Source organism: Anolis sagrei, chromosome 1 (assembly GCF_037176765.1).
Source record: "Anolis sagrei isolate rAnoSag1 chromosome 1, rAnoSag1.mat, whole genome shotgun sequence".
NCBI classification, from domain to species: domain Eukaryota; kingdom Metazoa; phylum Chordata; class Lepidosauria; order Squamata; family Dactyloidae; genus Anolis; species Anolis sagrei.
Window position 1 is genome coordinate 3,563,093 of NC_090021.1, and position 14,476 is coordinate 3,577,568.

A 14,476-nucleotide genomic window follows, 5' to 3' on the forward strand; every position below is an offset into this window, starting at 1 on the left:
TCTGATATGCAGGATGTATTTTCATTCACTGGACTAAATTTATCACAAATACACACCGGCCACATGACCTTGGAGGTGTCTACGGACAACGCTGGCTCTTCGGCTTAGAAATGGAGATGAGCACCACACCCCAGAGTCAGACATGACTGGACCTTTACCTTTACACGATACGCCAAAATTTGAATACTGGTGGGGTGGGGGGTTGATTTTGTAATTTGGGAAGTTGCTGGGATTTATAGTTCACCTATAATCAAAGACCATTCTGAACTCCACCAACAATGGCACACAGAACTCCCATGGCCAACAGAAAATGCTGGAAAGGTTTTGTGGCCAGTGACCTTGAGTTTTGGAGTTGTAGTTCACCTACATTCAGAGAGCGCTGTGCATGCAAACAATGATGGATCTGGACAGACTTGGCATGAATACTCAATATGCCCAAATGTGAACCCTGGTGGAGTTCGGGGAAAATAGACCTTGACATTTGGGAGTTGTAGTTGCTGGGATTTATAGCTAACCTACAATCAAAGAGCATTCTGAACCCTACCAATGATAGAATTGGTCAAAATTCCCATACAGAACCCCCATGACCAACAGAAAAATACTGTGTTTTCTGGTGGTCTTTGGCGACCCCTCTGACACCCCTTTGCGACCCACCCAGGGGTCCCGACCCCCAGGTTGAGAAACGCAGCGCTTGGTGGGAACGAGAGACAGGGCCTTTTCGGTGGTGGCCCGTTGGCTGTGGAACTCCCTCCCTCATGAGATCAGATCTGCCCTCTCCCTCATGACCTTCTGGAAGAAGCTCAAACCCTGGTTAAGGGATCAAGCATCCTCAGAAGTTGTGAGGTCTGCCCTGTCACAAACAAGACTGGCAGGGACGAGGGACAGGGCCTTCTTGGTGGTGGCCCCCCACCTATGGAATTCACTCCCCGGTGAAATTAGATCATTGTCATCCCTCCTCTCTTTTAGAAGGAAATTAAAAACATGGATATGGGACCAGGCCTTTGGGTAATCTGGCAGATTGACAAGGACAATGACGACAAGAGCTTTGGAATGGATTATGATAAATTGAATGGACTCACTAATTACAGATCTTGGTGAAACGATGGCCACCAGCCTGGCTTCTTTTCTATTAGATTTTATTCACACCTAACTCCAGCAGACAAGAGTACTTTGTCCCACCCTGGTCATTCCACAGATATATAAACCCCTTTTTCCTACTTCCAACAGACCTCACTACCTCTGAGGATGCTTGCCACAGATGAAGGCGAAACGTCAGGAGAGAATGCCTCTAGACTACGGCCATATAGCCCGAAAAAACTTACAACAACCGTGATTCCGGCCATGAAAGCCTTCGATAATGCATAATATTTGTGCATGTTTATGGATAATACTTACAGATAATTATACGTATTAATACATAACAATGCACAATGCAAACCTTACGATGCATCGGAAGTATTGGTTGGAATGCAACATAAAATTGGTGTGTATGTAAACATTCAGATGCAACCACATGGTAGGTGCGTGTATTAACTTGCACATTCATAAAGCATAACATTTCATTTATGTATATTTACGGATAATAGCTATGGATAAGTATGCATAGCGATGCATAGTGCCAACCACACACTGCATTGGAGGTGTTGGTTGGAATGAGACATAAAACTGACTTCATGTGAACATGGTGTGCGCATGTGTGTACCAGTTTACATTTACAGATAATAGCTATGGATAAGTATGCATAGCGATGCATAGTGCCAACCACACAATGCATTGGAGGTGTTGGTTGGAATGAGACATAAAACTGACTTCATGTGAACATGGTGTGCGCATGTGTGTACCAGTTTACATTTACAGATAATAGCTATGGATAAGTATGCATAGCGATGCATAGTGCTAACTACACACTGCATTGGAGGTGTTGGTTGGAATGAGACATATAACTGACTCCATGTGAACATGGTGTGCGCATGTGTGTACCAGTTTACATTTACGGATAATAGCTATGGATAAGTATGCATAGCGATGCATAGTGCTAACCACACACTGCATTGGAGGTGTTGGTTGGAATGAGACATAGAACTGACTCCATGTGAACATGGTGTGCGCATGTGTGTACCAGTTTACATTTACGGATAATAGCTATGGATAAGTATGCATAGCGATGCATAGTGCTAACCACACACTGCATTGGAGGTGTTGGTTGGAATGAGACATATAAGTGATTCCATGTGAACATGGTGTGCGCATGTGTGTACCAGTTTACATTTACGGATAATAGCTATGGATAAGTATGCATAGCGATGCATAGTGCTAACCACACACTGCATTGGAGGTGTTGGTTGGAATGAGACATATAACTGACTCCATGTGAACATGGTGTGCGCATGTGTGTACCAGTTTACATTTACGGATAATAGCTATGGATAAGTATGCATAGCGATGCATAGTGCTAACCACACACTGCATTGGAGGTGTTGGTTGGAATGAGACATATAAGTGATTCCATGTGAACATGGTGTGCGCATGTGTGTACCAGTTTACATTTACGGATAATAGCTATGGATAAGTATGCATAGCGATGCATAGTGCTAACCACACACTGCATTGGAGGTGTTGGTTGGAATGAGACATAAAACTGACTCCATGTGAACATGGTGTGCGCATGTGTGTACCAGTTTACATTTACGGAGAATAGCTATGGATAAGTATGCATAGCGATGCATAGTGCTAACCACACACTGCATTGGAGGTGTTGGTTGGAATGAGACATAAAACTGACTCCATGTGAACATGGTGTGCGCTTGTGTGTACCAGTTTACATTTACGGATAATAGCTATGGATAAGTATTCATAGTGATGCATAGTGCTAACCACAAACTGCATTGGAGGTGTTGGTTGGAATGAGACATATAACTGACTCCATGTGAACATGGTGCGCGCATGTAGGTACCAGTTTACATTTACGGATAATAGCTATGGATAAGTATGCATAGCGATGCATAGTGCTAACCACACACTGCATTGGAGGTGTTGGTTGGAATGAGACATAGAACTGACTCCATGTGAACATGGTGTGCGCATGTGTGTACCAGTTTACATTTACGGATAATAGCTATGGATAAGTATGCATAGCGATGCATAGTGCTAACCACACACTGCATTGGAGGTGTTGGTTGGAATGAGACATATAACTGACTCCATGTGAACATGGTGTGCGCATGTGTGTACCAGTTTACATTTACGGATAATAGCTATGGATAAGTATGCATAGCGATGCATAGTGCTAACCACACACTGCATTGGAGGTGTTGGTTGGAATGAGACATATAAGTGATTCCATGTGAACATGGTGTGCGCATGTGTGTACCAGTTTACATTTACGGATAATAGCTATGGATAAGTATGCATAGCGATGCATAGTGCTAACCACACACTGCATTGGAGGTGTTGGTTGGAATGAGACATAAAACTGACTCCATGTGAACATGGTGTGCGCTTGTGTGTACCAGTTTACATTTACGGATAATAGCTATGGATAAGTATTCATAGTGATGCATAGTGCTAACCACACACTGCATTGGAGGTGTTGGTTGGAATGAGACATAAAACTGACTCCATGTGAACATGGTGTGCGCATGTGTGTACCAGTTTACATTTACGGAGAATAGCTATGGATAAGTATGCATAGCGATGCATAGTGCTAACCACACACTGCATTGGAGGTGTTGGTTGGAATGAGACATAAAACTGACTCCATGTGAACATGGTGTGCGCATGTGTGTACCAGTTTACATTTACGGATAATAGCTATGGATAAGTATTCATAGTGATGCATAGTGCTAACCACACACTGCATTGGAGGTGTTGGTTGGAATGAGACATATAACTGACTCCATGTGAACATGGTGTGCGCATGTGTGTACCAGTTTACATTTACGGATAATAGCTATGGATAAGTATTCATAGTGATGCATAGTGCTAACCACACACTGCATTGGAGGTGTTGGTTGGAATGAGACATATAACTGACTCCATGTGAACATGGTGCGCGCATGTAGGTACCAGTTTACATTTACGGATAATAGCTATGGATAAGTATGCATAGCGATGCATAGTGCTAACCACACACTGCATTGGAGGTGTTGGTTGGAATGAGACATAGAACTGACTCCATGTGAACATGGTGTGCGCATGTGTGTACCAGTTTACATTTACGGATAATAGCTATGGATAAGTATGCATAGCGATGCATAGTGCTAACCACACACTGCATTGGAGGTGTTGGTTGGAATGAGACATATAACTGACTCCATGTGAACATGGTGTGCGCATGTGTGTACCAGTTTACATTTACGGATAATAGCTATGGATAAGTATGCATAGCGATGCATAGTGCTAACCACACACTGCATTGGAGGTGTTGGTTGGAATGAGACATAGAACTGACTCCATGTGAACATGGTGTGCGCATGTGTGTACCAGTTTACATTTACGGATAATAGCTATGGATAAGTATGCATAGCGATGCATAGTGCTAACCACACACTGCATTGGAGGTGTTGGTTGGAATGAGACATAGAACTGACTCCATGTGAACATGGTGTGCGCATGTGTGTACCAGTTTACATTTACGGATAATAGCTATGGATAAGTATGCATAGCGATGCATAGTGCTAACCACACACTGCATTGGAGGTGTTGGTTGGAATGAGACATAGAACTGACTCCATGTGAACATGGTGCGCGCATGTAGGTACCAGTTTACATTTACGGATAATAGCTATGGATAAGTATGCATAGCGATGCATAGTGCTAACCACACACTGCATTGGAGGTGTTGGTTGGAATGAGACATAGAACTGACTCCATGTGAACATGGTGTGCGCATGTGTGTACCAGTTTACATTTACGGATAATAGCTATGGATAAGTATGCATAGCGATGCATAGTGCTAACCACACACTGCATTGGAGGTGTTGGTTGGAATGAGACATATAACTGACTCCATGTGAACATGGTGTGCGCATGTGTGTACCAGTTTACATTTACGGATAATAGCTATGGATAAGTATGCATAGCGATGCATAGTGCTAACCACACACTGCATTGGAGGTGTTGGTTGGAATGAGACATAGAACTGACTCCATGTGAACATGGTGTGCGCATGTGTGTACCAGTTTACATTTACGGATAATAGCTATGGATAAGTATGCATAGCGATGCATAGTGCTAACCACACACTGCATTGGAGGTGTTGGTTGGAATGAGACATATAACTGACTCCATGTGAACATGGTGTGCGCATGTGTGTACCAGTTTACATTTACGGATAATAGCTATGGATAAGTATGCATAGCGATGCATAGTGCTAACCACACACTGCATTGGAGGTGTTGGTTGGAATGAGACATATAAGTGATTCCATGTGAACATGGTGTGCGCATGTGTGTACCAGTTTACATTTACGGATAATAGCTATGGATAAGTATGCATAGCGATGCATAGTGCTAACCACACACTGCATTGGAGGTGTTGGTTGGAATGAGACATAAAACTGACTCCATGTGAACATGGTGTGCGCTTGTGTGTACCAGTTTACATTTACGGATAATAGCTATGGATAAGTATTCATAGTGATGCATAGTGCTAACCACACACTGCATTGGAGGTGTTGGTTGGAATGAGACATAAAACTGACTCCATGTGAACATGGTGTGCGCATGTGTGTACCAGTTTACATTTACGGAGAATAGCTATGGATAAGTATGCATAGCGATGCATAGTGCTAACCACACACTGCATTGGAGGTGTTGGTTGGAATGAGACATAAAACTGACTCCATGTGAACATGGTGTGCGCATGTGTGTACCAGTTTACATTTACGGATAATAGCTATGGATAAGTATTCATAGTGATGCATAGTGCTAACCACACACTGCATTGGAGGTGTTGGTTGGAATGAGACATATAACTGACTCCATGTGAACATGGTGTGCGCATGTGTGTACCAGTTTACATTTACGGATAATAGCTATGGATAAGTATTCATAGTGATGCATAGTGCTAACCACACACTGCATTGGAGGTGTTGGTTGGAATGAGACATATAACTGACTCCATGTGAACATGGTGCGCGCATGTAGGTACCAGTTTACATTTACGGATAATAGCTATGGATAAGTATGCATAGCGATGCATAGTGCTAACCACACACTGCATTGGAGGTGTTGGTTGGAATGAGACATAGAACTGACTCCATGTGAACATGGTGTGCGCATGTGTGTACCAGTTTACATTTACGGATAATAGCTATGGATAAGTATGCATAGCGATGCATAGTGCTAACCACACACTGCATTGGAGGTGTTGGTTGGAATGAGACATATAACTGACTCCATGTGAACATGGTGTGCGCATGTGTGTACCAGTTTACATTTACGGATAATAGCTATGGATAAGTATGCATAGCGATGCATAGTGCTAACCACACACTGCATTGGAGGTGTTGGTTGGAATGAGACATATAGCTGACTCCATGTGAACATGGTGTGCGCATGTGTGTACCAGTTTACATTTACGGATAATAGCTATGGATAAGTATGCATAGCGATGCATAGTGCTAACCACACACTGCATTGGAGGTGTTGGTTGGAATGAGACATATAAGTGATTCCATGTGAACATGGTGTGCGCATGTGTGTACCAGTTTACATTTACGGATAATAGCTATGGATAAGTATGCATAGCGATGCATAGTGCTAACCACACACTGCATTGGAGGTGTTGGTTGGAATGAGACATAAAACTGACTCCATGTGAACATGGTGTGCGCTTGTGTGTACCAGTTTACATTTACGGATAATAGCTATGGATAAGTATTCATAGTGATGCATAGTGCTAACCACACACTGCATTGGAGGTGTTGGTTGGAATGAGACATATAACTGACTCCATGTGAACATGGTGCGCGCATGTAGGTACCAGTTTACATTTACGGATAATAGCTATGGATAAGTATGCATAGCGATGCATAGTGCTAACCACACACTGCATTGGAGGTGTTGGTTGGAATGAGACATAGAACTGACTCCATGTGAACATGGTGTGCGCATGTGTGTACCAGTTTACATTTACGGATAATAGCTATGGATAAGTATGCATAGCGATGCATAGTGCTAACCACACACTGCATTGGAGGTGTTGGTTGGAATGAGACATATAACTGACTCCATGTGAACATGGTGTGCGCATGTGTGTACCAGTTTACATTAACGGATAATAGCTATGGATAAGTATGCATAGCGATGCATAGTGCTAACCACACACTGCATTGGAGGTGTTGGTTGGAATGAGACATAGAACTGACTCCATGTGAACATGGTGTGCGCATGTGTGTACCAGTTTACATTTACGGATAATAGCTATGGATAAGTATGCATAGCGATGCATAGTGCTAACCACACACTGCATTGGAGGTGTTGGTTGGAATGAGACATATAAGTGATTCCATGTGAACATGGTGTGCGCATGTGTGTACCAGTTTACATTTACGGATAATAGCTATGGATAAGTATGCATAGCGATGCATAGTGCTAACCACACACTGCATTGGAGGTGTTGGTTGGAATGAGACATAAAACTGACTCCATGTGAACATGGTGTGCGCTTGTGTGTACCAGTTTACATTTACGGATAATAGCTATGGATAAGTATGCATAGCGATGCATAGTGCTAACCACACACTGCATTGGAGGTGTTGGTTGGAATGAGACATATAACTGACTCCATGTGAACATGGTGCGCGCATGTAGGTACCAGTTTACATTTACGGATAATAGCTATGGATAAGTATGCATAGCGATGCATAGTGCTAACCACACACTGCATTGGAGGTGTTGGTTGGAATGAGACATAGAACTGACTCCATGTGAACATGGTGTGCGCATGTGTGTACCAGTTTACATTTACGGATAATAGCTATGGATAAGTATGCATAGCGATGCATAGTGCTAACCACACACTGCATTGGAGGTGTTGGTTGGAATGAGACATATAACTGACTCCATGTGAACATGGTGTGCGCATGTGTGTACCAGTTTACATTTACGGATAATAGCTATGGATAAGTATGCATAGCGATGCATAGTGCTAACCACACACTGCATTGGAGGTGTTGGTTGGAATGAGACATAGAACTGACTCCATGTGAACATGGTGTGCGCATGTGTGTACCAGTTTACATTTACGGATAATAGCTATGGATAAGTATGCATAGCGATGCATAGTGCTAACCACACACTGCATTGGAGGTGTTGGTTGGAATGAGACATATAACTGACTCCATGTGAACATGGTGTGCGCATGTGTGTACCAGTTTACATTTACGGATAATAGCTATGGATAAGTATGCATAGCGATGCATAGTGCTAACCACACACTGCATTGGAGGTGTTGGTTGGAATGAGACATATAAGTGATTCCATGTGAACATGGTGTGCGCATGTGTGTACCAGTTTACATTTACGGATAATAGCTATGGATAAGTATGCATAGCGATGCATAGTGCTAACCACACACTGCATTGGAGGTGTTGGTTGGAATGAGACATAAAACTGACTCCATGTGAACATGGTGTGCGCATGTGTGTACCAGTTTACATTTACGGATAATAGCTATGGATAAGTATGCATAGCGATGCATAGTGCTAACCACACACTGCATTGGAGGTGTTGGTTGGAATGAGACATATAACTGACTCCATGTGAACATGGTGTGCGCATGTGTGTACCAGTTTACATTTACGGATAATAGCTATGGATAAGTATGCATAGCGATGCATAGTGCTAACCACACACTGCATTGGAGGTGTTGGTTGGAATGAGACATATAGCTGACTCCATGTGAACATGGTGTGCGCATGTGTGTACCAGTTTACATTTACGGATAATAGCTATGGATAAGTATGCATAGCGATGCATAGTGCTAACCACACACTGCATTGGAGGTGTTGGTTGGAATGAGACATATAAGTGATTCCATGTGAACATGGTGTGCGCATGTGTGTACCAGTTTACATTTACGGATAATAGCTATGGATAAGTATGCATAGCGATGCATAGTGCTAACCACACACTGCATTGGAGGTGTTGGTTGGAATGAGACATAAAACTGACTCCATGTGAACATGGTGTGCGCATGTGTGTACCAGTTTACATTTACGGATAATAGCTATGGATAAGTATGCATAGCGATGCATAGTGCTAACCACACACTGCATTGGAGGTGTTGGTTGGAATGAGACATATAACTGACTCCATGTGAACATGGTGTGCGCATGTGTGTACCAGTTTACATTTACGGATAATAGCTATGGATAAGTATGCATAGCGATGCATAGTGCTAACCACACACTGCATTGGAGGTGTTGGTTGGAATGAGACATATAAGTGATTCCATGTGAACATGGTGTGCGCATGTGTGTACCAGTTTACATTTACGGATAATAGCTATGGATAAGTATGCATAGCGATGCATAGTGCTAACCACACACTGCATTGGAGGTGTTGGTTGGAATGAGACATAAAACTGACTCCATGTGAACATGGTGTGCGCTTGTGTGTACCAGTTTACATTTACGGATAATAGCTATGGATAAGTATTCATAGTGATGCATAGTGCTAACCACACACTGCATTGGAGGTGTTGGTTGGAATGAGACATATAACTGACTCCATGTGAACATGGTGCGCGCATGTAGGTACCAGTTTACATTTACGGATAATAGCTATGGATAAGTATGCATAGCGATGCATAGTGCTAACCACACACTGCATTGGAGGTGTTGGTTGGAATGAGACATAGAACTGACTCCATGTGAACATGGTGTGCGCATGTGTGTACCAGTTTACATTTACGGATAATAGCTATGGATAAGTATGCATAGCGATGCATAGTGCTAACCACACACTGCATTGGAGGTGTTGGTTGGAATGAGACATATAACTGACTCCATGTGAACATGGTGTGCGCATGTGTGTACCAGTTTACATTAACGGATAATAGCTATGGATAAGTATGCATAGCGATGCATAGTGCTAACCACACACTGCATTGGAGGTGTTGGTTGGAATGAGACATAGAACTGACTCCATGTGAACATGGTGTGCGCATGTGTGTACCAGTTTACATTTACGGATAATAGCTATGGATAAGTATGCATAGCGATGCATAGTGCTAACCACACACTGCATTGGAGGTGTTGGTTGGAATGAGACATATAAGTGATTCCATGTGAACATGGTGTGCGCATGTGTGTACCAGTTTACATTTACGGATAATAGCTATGGATAAGTATGCATAGCGATGCATAGTGCTAACCACACACTGCATTGGAGGTGTTGGTTGGAATGAGACATAAAACTGACTCCATGTGAACATGGTGTGCGCTTGTGTGTACCAGTTTACATTTACGGATAATAGCTATGGATAAGTATTCATAGTGATGCATAGTGCTAACCACACACTGCATTGGAGGTGTTGGTTGGAATGAGACATATAACTGACTCCATGTGAACATGGTGCGCGCATGTAGGTACCAGTTTACATTTACGGATAATAGCTATGGATAAGTATGCATAGCGATGCATAGTGCTAACCACACACTGCATTGGAGGTGTTGGTTGGAATGAGACATAGAACTGACTCCATGTGAACATGGTGTGCGCATGTGTGTACCAGTTTACATTTACGGATAATAGCTATGGATAAGTATGCATAGCGATGCATAGTGCTAACCACACACTGCATTGGAGGTGTTGGTTGGAATGAGACATATAACTGACTCCATGTGAACATGGTGTGCGCATGTGTGTACCAGTTTACATTTACGGATAATAGCTATGGATAAGTATGCATAGCGATGCATAGTGCTAACCACACACTGCATTGGAGGTGTTGGTTGGAATGAGACATAGAACTGACTCCATGTGAACATGGTGTGCGCATGTGTGTACCAGTTTACATTTACGGATAATAGCTATGGATAAGTATGCATAGCGATGCATAGTGCTAACCACACACTGCATTGGAGGTGTTGGTTGGAATGAGACATATAACTGACTCCATGTGAACATGGTGTGCGCATGTGTGTACCAGTTTACATTTACGGATAATAGCTATGGATAAGTATGCATAGCGATGCATAGTGCTAACCACACACTGCATTGGAGGTGTTGGTTGGAATGAGACATATAAGTGATTCCATGTGAACATGGTGTGCGCATGTGTGTACCAGTTTACATTTACGGATAATAGCTATGGATAAGTATGCATAGCGATGCATAGTGCTAACCACACACTGCATTGGAGGTGTTGGTTGGAATGAGACATAAAACTGACTCCATGTGAACATGGTGTGCGCATGTGTGTACCAGTTTACATTTACGGATAATAGCTATGGATAAGTATGCATAGCGATGCATAGTGCTAACCACACACTGCATTGGAGGTGTTGGTTGGAATGAGACATAAAACTGACTCCATGTGAACATGGTGTGCGCATGTGTGTACCAGTTTACATTTACGGATAATAGCTATGGATAAGTATGCATAGCGATGCATAGTGCTAACCACACACTGCATTGGAGGTGTTGGTTGGAATGAGACATAGAACTGACTCCATGTGAACATGGTGTGCGCATGTGTGTACCAGTTTACATTTACGGATAATAGCTATGGATAAGTATGCATAGCGATGCATAGTGCTAACCACACACTGCATTGGAGGTGTTGGTTGGAATGAGACATAGAACTGACTCCATGTGAACATGGTGTGCGCATGTGTGTACCAGTTTACATTTACGGATAATAGCTATGGATAAGTATGCATAGCGATGCATAGTGCTAACCACACACTGCATTGGAGGTGTTGGTTGGAATGAGACATAGAACTGACTCCATGTGAACATGGTGTGCGCATGTGTGTACCAGTTTACATTTACGGAGAATAGCTATGGATAAGTATGCATAGCGATGCATAGTGCTAACCACACACTGCATTGGAGGTGTTGGTTGGAATGAGACATATAAGTGATTCCATGTGAACATGGTGTGCGCATGTGTGTACCAGTTTACATTTACGGAGAATAGCTATGGATAAGTATGCATAGCGATGCATAGTGCTAACCACACACTGCATTGGAGGTGTTGGTTGGAATGAGACATATAACTGACTCCATGTGAACATGGTGTGCGCATGTGTGTACCAGTTTACATTTACGGATAATAGCTATGGATAAGTATGCATAGCGATGCATAGTGCTAACCACACACTGCATTGGAGGTGTTGGTTGGAATGAGACATAGAACTGACTCCATGTGAACATGGTGTGCGCATGTGTGTACCAGTTTACATTTACGGATAATAGCTATGGATAAGTATGCATAGCGATGCATAGTGCTAACCACACACTGCATTGGAGGTGTTGGTTGGAATGAGACATAAAACTGACTCCATGTGAACATGGTGTGCACTTGTGTGTACCAGTTTACATTTACGGAGAATAGCTATGGATAAGTATGCATAGCGATGCATAGTGCTAACCACACACTGCATTGGAGGTGTTGGTTGGAATGAGACATAGAACTGACTCCATGTGAACATGGTGTGCGCATGTGTGTACCAGTTTACATTTACGGATAATAGCTATGGATAAGTATGCATAGCGATGCATAGTGCTAACCACACACTGCATTGGAGGTGTTGGTTGGAATGAGACATAGAACTGACTCCATGTGAACATGGTGTGCGCATGTGTGTACCAGTTTACATTTACGGATAATAGCTATGGATAAGTATGCATAGCGATGCATAGTGCTAACCACACACTGCATTGGAGGTGTTGGTTGGAATGAGACATATAAGTGATTCCATGTGAACATGGTGTGCGCATGTGTGTACCAGTTTACATTTACGGAGAATAGCTATGGATAAGTATGCATAGCGATGCATAGTGCTAACCACACACTGCATTGGAGGTGTTGGTTGGAATGAGACATATAACTGACTCCATGTGAACATGGTGCGCGCATGTAGGTACCAGTTTACATTTACGGATAATAGCTATGGATAAGTATGCATAGCGATGCATAGTGCTAACCACACACTGCATTGGAGGTGTTGGTTGGAATGAGACATATAACTGACTCCATGTGAACATGGTGTGCGCATGTGTGTACCAGTTTACATTTACGGATAATAGCTATGGATAAGTATGCATAGCGATGCATAGTGCTAACCACACACTGCATTGGAGGTGTTGGTTGGAATGAGACATAGAACTGACTCCATGTGAACATGGTGTGCGCATGTGTGTACCAGTTTACATTTACGGATAATAGCTATGGATAAGTATGCATAGCGATGCATAGTGCTAACCACACACTGCATTGGAGGTGTTGGTTGGAATGAGACATAGAACTGACTCCATGTGAACATGGTGTGCGCATGTGTGTACCAGTTTACATTTACGGATAATAGCTATGGATAAGTATGCATAGCGATGCATAGTGCTAACCACACACTGCATTGGAGGTGTTGGTTGGAATGAGACATAGAACTGACTCCATGTGAACATGGTGTGCGCATGTGTGTACCAGTTTACATTTACGGATAATAGCTATGGATAAGTATGCATAGCGATGCATAGTGCTAACCACACACTGCATTGGAGGTGTTGGTTGGAATGAGACATAGAACTGACTCCATGTGAACATGGTGTGCGCATGTGTGTACCAGTTTACATTTACGGATAATAGCTATGGATAAGTATGCATAGCGATGCATAGTGCTAACCACACACTGCATTGGAGGTGTTGGTTGGAATGAGACATAGAACTGACTCCATGTGAACATGGTGTGCGCATGTGTGTACCAGTTTACATTTACGGAGAATAGCTATGGATAAGTATGCATAGCGATGCATAGTGCTAACCACACACTGCATTGGAGGTGTTGGTTGGAATGAGACATATAAGTGATTCCATGTGAACATGGTGTGCGCATGTGTGTACCAGTTTACATTTACGGAGAATAGCTATGGATAAGTATGCATAGCGATGCATAGTGCTAACCACACACTGCATTGGAGGTGTTGGTTGGAATGAGACATATAACTGACTCCATGTGAACATGGTGTGCGCATGTGTGTACCAGTTTACATTTACGGATAATAGCTATGGATAAGTATGCATAGCGATGCATAGTGCTAACCACACACTGCATTGGAGGTGTTGGTTGGAATGAGACATAGAACTGACTCCATGTGAACATGGTGTGCGCATGTGTGTACCAGTTTACATTTACGGATAATAGCTATGGATAAGTATGCATAGCGATGCATAGTGCTAACCACACACTGCATTGGAGGTGTTGGTTGGAATGAGACATAAAACTGACTCCATGTGAACATGGTGT